Source organism: Strix aluco, chromosome 1, assembly GCF_031877795.1.
Source record: "Strix aluco isolate bStrAlu1 chromosome 1, bStrAlu1.hap1, whole genome shotgun sequence".
In the NCBI taxonomy this organism is placed as follows: Eukaryota; Metazoa; Chordata; class Aves; order Strigiformes; family Strigidae; genus Strix; species Strix aluco.
The window spans coordinates 29,687,234-29,696,870 of NC_133931.1; the positions used below are offsets into that span (position 1 = coordinate 29,687,234).

General features: G+C 40.4%; 1 long non-coding RNA gene across 1 annotated transcript; it reads right to left on the reverse strand.

The window, feature by feature from the left end:
• Nucleotides 1-303: 303 nt before the first annotated feature.
• On the reverse strand, nt 304-2,556 carry LOC141932851 (uncharacterized). The gene is made up of 3 exons (XR_012625947.1): nt 2,424-2,556; nt 1,806-1,917; nt 304-374 (listed from the first exon to the last, which is right to left on the reverse strand). It is a non-coding gene; the product is annotated as an uncharacterized LOC141932851 (long non-coding RNA).
• Between the last annotated feature and the right edge of the window lie 7,081 nt (nt 2,557-9,637).

The window sequence follows — 9,637 nt, forward strand, 5'->3', positions numbered from 1 at the left end:
TGTGCTCAGTGTGCCAGTGAATATGCCACAGACTTTTTAACCCTGGAGGGCAGCAAGGACATGTCCTGTACTGATACACATAATGATTCAGGTAACTCCCACCTTCAGTCTCTGCTAGTGGAAGTCATGGCACTGCCCTCCATATTGGCTTGTGTTTTGGATGGTGACAAAACCCGCATTCTGTACCTCGGGGTGGACACTTTATTTTTGCTTTCCACTGGTGATTTCTACCAGCAAGGATTGTACCCTTCTTATTGACTGAAAATTTAACATGAAAACCATCACATTTCTTACTTTCCTCCAGTGGGAAACTGCTGTGCCTCCAACCTCTGTCACCAGTGTCTTGCTGGTTGTGGCTCTGGTCTCTCTGGAACCTAAAGAAGAAGGGCAATGAAGACAAAGATGCAAGTAAATCATGGCAACTGGGAAACCAGTATTAACATCCTGGCCAGTGCTTTGAATGTGCAGGGTGCCCCAAGGGATGGTGGTACCTGAAGGCAGCTTCTGCACTCATTCCCTGATGGAAAGTCCTCTGTAACAAATTTCCACAATTTCTGTGACACTCTGAATACTTTTGTACGTATAAAATGTTCTCCAATCTTATTGCCTCTTTTCCACAGTGCAAAGACTACATTTTCTTTGGATCTGTTAGAATAATTTAATTTCTGGGTGAGAAAGTATATATGTATTTCTATATTTTATACAGATATTTAACTTATGATTCTGGGGCTAAATAGCCCTACTATATTGATGTGGTTACATTGCACTCTCTGTTAAAATTCAGTTGCATGTGAATTTACTTTTGTGTTTATCCAAGTACAGACAGAGCAGTTCCTCTTGAGTAAAACTCAGGATTATAGAAACAATTTGTTGTGCTGATTACTCTGCCAATTTAGTGGTGGGAAGCCTAGGAAGTGTTGACGTTATTTTGTGTTCATCAAGCTCTGAGCATAAATAAAAGTTAGTATCATGCAAGTCAATTAAGAAAACAACACAGTTTATCTGACTCAGAGATAAACTCAAGAGTTTTGTTTGACGTCTTCCTAAGAGACCAGTCTACTACTACAGGCGCCCAAATGGAGCAATCAAAAATCACAACTGCAAATTCAGTAACTGGCCTCCAAAGAGAAGGCATGCACCCCCTTGGAGAATGATCAGCATCTGGCATGATTAGAGCTTTGGTTGATCTCTTTTATCCTGGAAATTATAAGCAAAGTGGAGAGGCATAAATTCAAGTACTGGATATTAATCAGTAAAGCGACATTCTATCAAAATGTCTATTTTTGCATGTCAGTCTGGACCCGGATCTAGTCTGAGATGGGCCAGGATAAAAGTCAATATTTCAAGTCAATTTTCATGTATAATGAAGATGATTCTTTAGCAGAGATTCCCAGACACTGCCTCTGTTTTGTAGAGAACTGGGGTAATTGGGAAGGAAAGATCTTCCTTTTGTGACCGAAAACAGACATGATTGAATCCGGAGCATTACAGGTTACCTGGCTTATTGTACATCTTTTTGTGTGCTGTGGCAGAAAAGGGGCTGTCTGAACCTACAGTACTCCCCCAAGTCTTTCCATGAAAGAGCTCTTTGGTCCTTTCTTGCTGGCACAACTGTAAGTTCACTGTAAATTGCTTTTGAACTACTTTATCAATTGGTTTTTCAAATGGAAGTTGTAGGGACATAAAACTATCACTTGGCTTTGTACCACTATGTTAGATTAGCACATGTAAAAACTTGTGTAGCTCTCCATAACAAGCAGCATCTCTGTACCACTAAAAATAACGAATAAAATCATGAAGAGTACCTTTTTCAACAGATAGTAGGAGAAGAAACTCAGTTGTTCACCTTTTCCCTTGTCAGTGTGGTAATAAATGGCATTTACAGGCCAGGATTCAGCACTGTCCTCTTCCCACAACCTGTTTAATTTTGGTGACAAATGCCTTATGAAGTTATGTAAAACAGAAAAAGAGATATTTGTTCTAATATATCTATCTATATATATATATTTCTTCCTATTAATATCCTGCAGCTAATCCTCCTGGCTTCAGTTCAGCAAAGCCCTTAAAAAGGATACTATTTATTTAAAGTTAACTTGTTCCCTGAGACAGTTTTTGCAACTGCCTGTGATTCATGGGTCTTATGGGTGAGCACTGTAGCCAGAGCATGTCAAGTAACACACATTCTGGGTATATTCACCATCTTCCCACTTAAATTAAACTTCAGCAAAGTTGGAATTTGTAAATGTTTACTTCATTGCTTTAGATTTGAGTAAAAATCTAACCCTCCTGACCTGAAAAATTATTAAATCAGTGTACCAGCCACATCTCTACCACAGCCCACAGAGGAACAGAAGTCTTTAAATGTCAGGCAAGATGTTTTTTCCCCCCTGGTAAGGCTACTCTGTGATGTTACTGTGACTGACCTGTTTTATCTCTCAGAACAAAATGTGTTTCAGTTGAAAATATACCCTGGCATCTGTGAAGGAAGATGACTGCAGATTCTTTAGCAGAAAAAAAAAGAGTGAAATCCTGGCCTGAGGAATAAACTACAAGCATGAGTCTCTGCAGACTGCAATTTTAAAGAAAAACAAACAAACACAAAATAAAGCTTTACTGCTAAAAGACACAGCATAAAAATATTTTACAAAATTTTGTGCAGATTTTTAGTTGGCAATGGTGCCATTTAGCAGCCTGTTCAGCAGACGAGGCAACGCTTTCACGCAAGTCATTTTCTGTTTATCCAAGGCTCACATTTACCAGGGAAAGCTTCCTTTTTGCTTAATCATTATGATGACGTTTACATTTCTCAGGTTCAAATTTATACCCATCCAGAATCTGCATAATGACAGGTGATTACAGAAACCTTCTTGGCAGCACACCATGGCGGGGCTGTGTGCACTGAATAGACCTGGGACTGGGGACTGGCCCTGACCCCTTTCATCCATCCCATCCAGTCTCCTCATCCCTTTCAGTGTCCTAGCTGGGACTCACTTGTGAGTTGCACGGTATTGATTTTGAACTGCCTATACATGTACAAACTTGGACTTCGTTATTAAAGAACAAGATGCCACAGACCCTTGGAATGAATTTTGTAATGTAATTGTAATTTGTAATGAAAGAAGTCAAAATGCTCTGGCTAGGCAAGTACCAGATTTCTGAATGCAGAGGTAATAGGATGACCATTCCACTTACCTCTGGAAATTTTATGGAAGTCGATACCAGCACTAGGGCCCAAATTCAAATCTCATTGGAACTACAGAATCACAGAATCACCTAGGTTGGAAAGGATCTTGAAGATCATCCAGTCCAACCGTTAACCTAGCACTGACAGATCCCAACTACACCATATCCCCAAGCGTTATGTCAACCCAACTCTTAAACACCTCCAGGGATGGGCACTCCACCACCTCCCTGGGCAGCCCATTCCAACACCTAACAACCCATTCTGTAAAGAAATGCTTCCTAATATCTAGTCTAAACCTTCCCTGGTGCAACTTGAGGCCATTACCTCTTGTCCTATCGCTTGCTACTTCGTTAAAGAGACTCAGCCCCAGCTCTCTGCAACCTCCTTTCAGGTAGCTGTAGAGGGCGATGAGGTTTCCCCTCAGCCTCCTCTTCTCCAGACTAAACAACCTCAGTTCCCTCAGCCGCTCCTCGTACGACATGTGCTCCAGACACTTCACCAGCTTTGTTGCCCTTCTCTGGACACGCTCGACTAATTCAATGTCCTTTTTGTAGTGAGGGGCCCAAAACTGAACACAGGAATCGAGGTGCGGCCTCACCAGTGCTGAGTACAGGGGTAAGATCCCTTCCCTGTCCCTGCTGGCCACACTATTTCTGATACAAGCCAGGATGCCATTGGCCTTCTTGGCCACCTGGGCACACTGCTGGCTCATGTTCAGCTGGCTGTCAATCAACACCCCCAGGTCCCTCTCTGACTGGCAGCTCTCCAGCCACTCCTCCCCAAGCCTGTAGCGCTGCTGGGGGTTGTTGTGGCCAAAGTGCAGCAGCCGGCATTTGGCCTTATTGAAACTCCTACAGTTGGCCTTAGCCCATCGCTCCAGCCTGTCCAGATCTCTCTGCAGAGCCTCCCTACCCTCGAGCAGATCAACACTCCCACCCAACTTGGTGTCATCTGCAAACTTACTGAGGGTGCACTTGATCCCCTCATCTAGATCATCAATAAAGATGTTAAACAGGAGTGGTCCCAAAACCGAGCCCTGGGGGACACCACTCGTGACCGTCCGCCAACTGGGTTTAACTCCATTCACCACAACTCTTTGGGCCCGGCCATCCAGCCAGTTTTTTACCCAGCAAATCGTGTGCACATCCAAGCCTCGAGCAGCCAGTGAGTACTTTCACATCCTTTTAAGTAGAGTTCAGTTTTCATGCATATCTGCAACTCCTTCAACCCTTGAAAAGAAGAATAGGAGAAAATTCAAATACTGATATTCTGCATCTGCATGTAGGAGAAACACTTCTGCAGTGTGAAAATCCATACATTGCAGAATCACAGAATTCATACTCAACATACATTGTGATGTTTAAAATCATAGTCATTGTATGATTTTGGAAATGGCTATACATTTTCATTTATTTTTAACCTGTGGTAACATCTTGGTGAACTTTCTTTGGAGTAGTGAAAGAACTAAATATATTTCTCTCTTTTTGCCTCGCTATGGGAGTGCCCTGTGGATAGAAGCAAAAATAGATCTGAGCCAACAACGCAGATGAGACAAACCAAACCCTTGCCACTTGAGAGCTGTTTAGCCAGCTATATCTTTTCTAGGCAGGAATTGGTCTTTATTCATAAGGAACTATAAGCATGACAGTCCTGTAATTTTCCTCAAAACTCTGTTGGCAAAACAAAGGGCAAACAAGAACTGTAAGCAGGGGCGTGGGACTAAAAATCCAGTTATAGCAATATAGACACCAGAAAGTAAAATTAGCTTTAATTATGGAGACATCTTGAAAAGTAGATTTTTTTCTTGAATTTTTGTTTCTTTTTTTTTTTTTTAACTAGAATGTGGTGTGTTTTAAATTCATATTTATCACTGCCCTTCAAAATGAAGATTTACCTCCTTAAAAGACAGTTTTGATACTGAAATCTCTCATTACACCTAAAGTTAGATAAAGCTTTGTGTTTAAGATGATACAAAAGAAAGCTCCTCTTGGAGTTCCAAAAATTAAGAATTTTTACACTGTATGATGTCAAAAAGAAGGCTCTCTTAACTATGTACCCCAATTTATTTCTGTAGCCCTCATCAGGCCATAGACTTTTGCCTAGGCAATGTAAAATTTGCCAGAGTTCTTTGCATAAGTGGTTCATCACATAATACAATGACATGTGATAAATGTTTCAGCGCTGCAACAGATTTTTATTAAAGGCCAAATTTGTTTGTCAATCATTCTGGTGCAACAACATTTAAATCCAATGATGTAACTGAAAACAGGGTAGCAAAAGACATGCATCTTTAATTGGGCTAAGGAAACTGATCCAGCTGAGGTGAAAGATTTAAGAAGCTCTTACACAGAGCAATTCCCCAAAGATTAAAATGCCAATAGGTAGACTTACCATTCTCAACACGTTTACAGCAATTTTCCTTGTGTTTTATTGATCTAATGCCTTAGCCTTTTAATTAGCCTTCCCAGAAAAGTGTCATGTTCTGAGAGGCTGAGAACAGAAGTGTAGGGGGTGACTGAGTCTGGTATATATCAGCACCCATCAGGGAATGTGCTGGATGACAAACACAGAAGTGTTTCATTTAGTACTTTAAAGTAATAAATAGTTTCATTAATGACAGTATTTAGATCTCAAATACATTGTACTTTAACTTTCTCTAAGTGAGAAGCAGAGGAGACCAAACACAGATCCAAGTCTCATATATATATATAAATATTACATGCTTAAAGAGATGCAAGAAGCTATGAATTTGATCTGCATGAGCACTGACTGGGGTTCTTTATGGACACAAGATCATATCTAACTGTGTGTCAGCAGGTAAAATCAGATCAGTTGCATCCACTGTCTGGCAACCACACACTTTAGGGTATGTATGTATGTACACATTGTATGTGCTTAACTTTGAAACTGAGTATATCAGTCATAGATATTTGCTTCCTAGGAAAAGCAAGTTGTGCTCAACCTCAAATTAGGTACATGTGAAAAAAATCCCCCAAATATTCAATGTTGTTTTAACTGTTATGCCTGGATTCAGTCCATCTAATTTTAGGTACTTAAATAAGAGCTGAGTGCAGATTCCAGCTGGCCCAGGCTCCCTGGTCAGGGCAGGTTGGACACCCTTATTCATCTGGTGTGACATGACATCTCTGAAGCTGATGGCAAAACTCCAGTATTCCTTCTCCATATTTAAAGACAAAATGCAATGGGTGATATCCTGGCAAAATAACTAGGAATTTTGCTCTTGACCTAGATGATGTTAGAATTTCACTAGGACTCTCCTAGGAACAGTGGGATATAGGATCTGGCTGTGTGGTTTGGCTCATTGCCACGCACATCTATATGGGTGGGCAGTCTTCTGACAGTTGCCAACACAGGATCACAGGATAACCCAGGTGGGAAGGGAGGTCAGGAGGTCTCCAGCGCAGCTGCCTGCTCAAGCAGCAGCAGCTCTGAGCTCAGGTCAGGCTGCTTAGGGCTGTGTCCTGTCAGGGCTTGGAAACTTCCAAGAATGGAGCCAGTAACCTGCGCTCCTGCCCAGCTGCCCTCAGGGGCAAAGGGTCTCCTTATTTCCTGTCTGAACCTCTCTTCTTTCAACTTCTGCCCGTAGCCTCATCTCCTCCCACCGTTCAGTGTTGTGAAGAGCCCGGCTCCAACTCCTCTATCCCTTCCCTGTAGGTGTTGGGGGCTGCTGTGAGCCTCCACCCAAACACTCTCTTCACCAGGTTGAATAAGCCCATCTCCTGCAGCCTCTCTTCACAGGACAGGTGCTCCAGCCCTAAACACCTGGGGCACCCTCTGCTCAACTGCTCCAGTTTATCAGCATCTTTCTGTCTTCGGGACCCAAAACTGGTACAGCCTAACAAGTGCTGACTTCTAAGAAACTGAAAGCCAGACAAGTCAGTAAAGGATTAAATTTCTGTCTGATCCATTATGTTGATAAACACCTCTTGAATTTTGAATTTATCTTGTCAAAAATATTTTAAATTTATCAGACTGACAGTCTACACAGTATTGTATCATAACAATCAATAACTGTATTTTTAAACAGTCAGCATATTTCTGCATGACTACTGCAAAACCATACAGTAAATTCTGTGGAGATGTCTTAGTAGATTATCTCTACGTAAATATTAGACAGTGAATTACAAACAAAATGTCTACACTTTGCATGTTGAAGTCATAAACCTGCTGCACTGGGAAATCTTGAAAGTTTTGCACTACTGTGACCATAAACTAGTTTATTATCAGCACAAGGAGCAATGATACTGCTACTTTTAACAACAAACATTTTATGAAGATAATTCTGTCTAAAGATCATAGAATACATCATTCCTGAACTTGTACCCATCACTGTGGAATATGCACACTTTCATACACATACATTTCAACCTCACAACCTGTAATCGAGACTGGCAAAATTATTATCCTATTTCAATGAGGGCAAAGATTAAAGACATTATTTCACTGACTGTATTTCCAGAATAAATGCAACTAATTTTAGGGTTCCATTTAAATAATAATGACGGAAATGGATTCTTAAAAACATTTTCAATTAAATAAACAGAACTGGGAACCAGCAAATCATGTCCTGTCCCATACCTGCAAAAGTAGTTGTCTTTTTGCTTCCTGTCATTTAATTTGGGTTACTCTCCCACAGAGGAACTCCAGTTCACAGTTTATAGCATAAATATGTAGTGGCAAACTAGTTAGATTTGATGAAGAAGTGTGAACATTTTGTCATGGTCTGCCCACTCACATTCAACATCATTTGAAGATTTGTAAATTCTCTTTTGCTGGGAGTGCTTCTTGTCTATTCATTGCTTTATATGTTTACCCTGCAAGGCAGAGAAGTACGCACAGAAAGAATAATCCTAGGAATGGCAGAGTTTAAATGCATTGATGTTTTTTAACTTTTCATCTCTCTTTCTCAGAATGACAAAGATGCTGATAAATGGACAGTTATAGATGACATTTTTTTCTGCTGTCCATTTAAGTAGATCGCTAAATACAATATATATGGTTTGGTTTTTTTCAGTGAAAGGAGACACTGACAAGAACTAGATTAAAAGATCAGGAGACAAAACTTCTATCTGCAGAGAATATGAAATAGGCAAGGGTAGTTGCCTCTTTTTGGCTGTATTGCTTAACCCTGAACTGGGATTATTATACATGGTAGTTTAGCATCTTTTCACTTTCCTCTTGAAGTTGCTGGGTTTCCATCTGACTTTTGACTGTTGTTACAATCTTCAAATGCAGCAAGCAGAACAGATGCTGAATTGTGAAGAAAAAATCTCATATATTCAGCACTGACTCACAATGGTGGAAGTGGAAAAATGCTTCTGTCCATCTTGTTGTTTTCTTAGTCTGCAGATGCATATGATCAGTGGATACATTGATAGACTTCAGTGTTAGCCATCTTTATAAATTAGCATCATCAGTGGTGCAACACAGATGTCTGTGAATCAAGTACAAAATCCACAGATTTCCCTAAAGACATCAAACAGACACCAGCTTTTCACAGCCTCTAACATTGGTGGGCACAGGACAAGAATAGATGAGAGGACTGGGAGAGACAATGTAATCACCAGAAAGGATCTGCTGTGGTCACAGGTGACCAGTTATCTTCTGAAAATATCACAGTACATCCATTCCACACTTGTCGCTACCTCTCATAAATCACAAAATCATCTTAACTCCTTTTCATAAGCTTATGACATAGAGTACAAAACTCTAGAGTACTAGTTGTATTGGGAAGAGGCAAGTGAGATACTGGGCATGGTGAAAATTCATAAAATATGAATCATTCACATGTTATGAAGACAAGCTTCACTCACTGTCCCCAAAAATGAACATAGGAAAAATTACTTCCTGGCCTCTTGATTTATTGACTTGTTTCACAGTGAACATCTGGAAAACTACTATTCTAGCCCCCAGTACATCACATCCCCACCACTGTCTCCACAGACCCAAAAGTGAGAATATTTACGATGGCATTGCTTTTATCTGCAGTTTCTGTGCTGCTCAGCTCCAGGATCAGAAGATTTGAAACGCTTGTGATTCATTCAGATCTTATGGGCCCATACAATGATTTTATATTATTGAATTTTTATTTGCAAGACCTACAGGTTATTTGTCAAGTAAATCTATGATTCAGTAGCCATGTGGATCACCAACGTGAATCTATGTGTTGGTAAAATGAAGAGAAATTTATGGTCTCCCCAGAGGACTCCCTTTCTCCAGAACATACTCTCTCTTAGTTCTGATTTTCCTTCCTTTTCTACCCCTGAGTTTCTAAGGTTCCTAAGGCTTATTTTCAAAAGTATATTTCTGTAAAAATGAGGGAATCTCCTAAGGCACAGATATAGGAAAAATTAGTAAATGTATAGAAGCCAGGAAGGAAGAAACGTGGTGCAGAAAAATTGTCTTTTAAATTTAGTGTTAGTTTTCCATGGG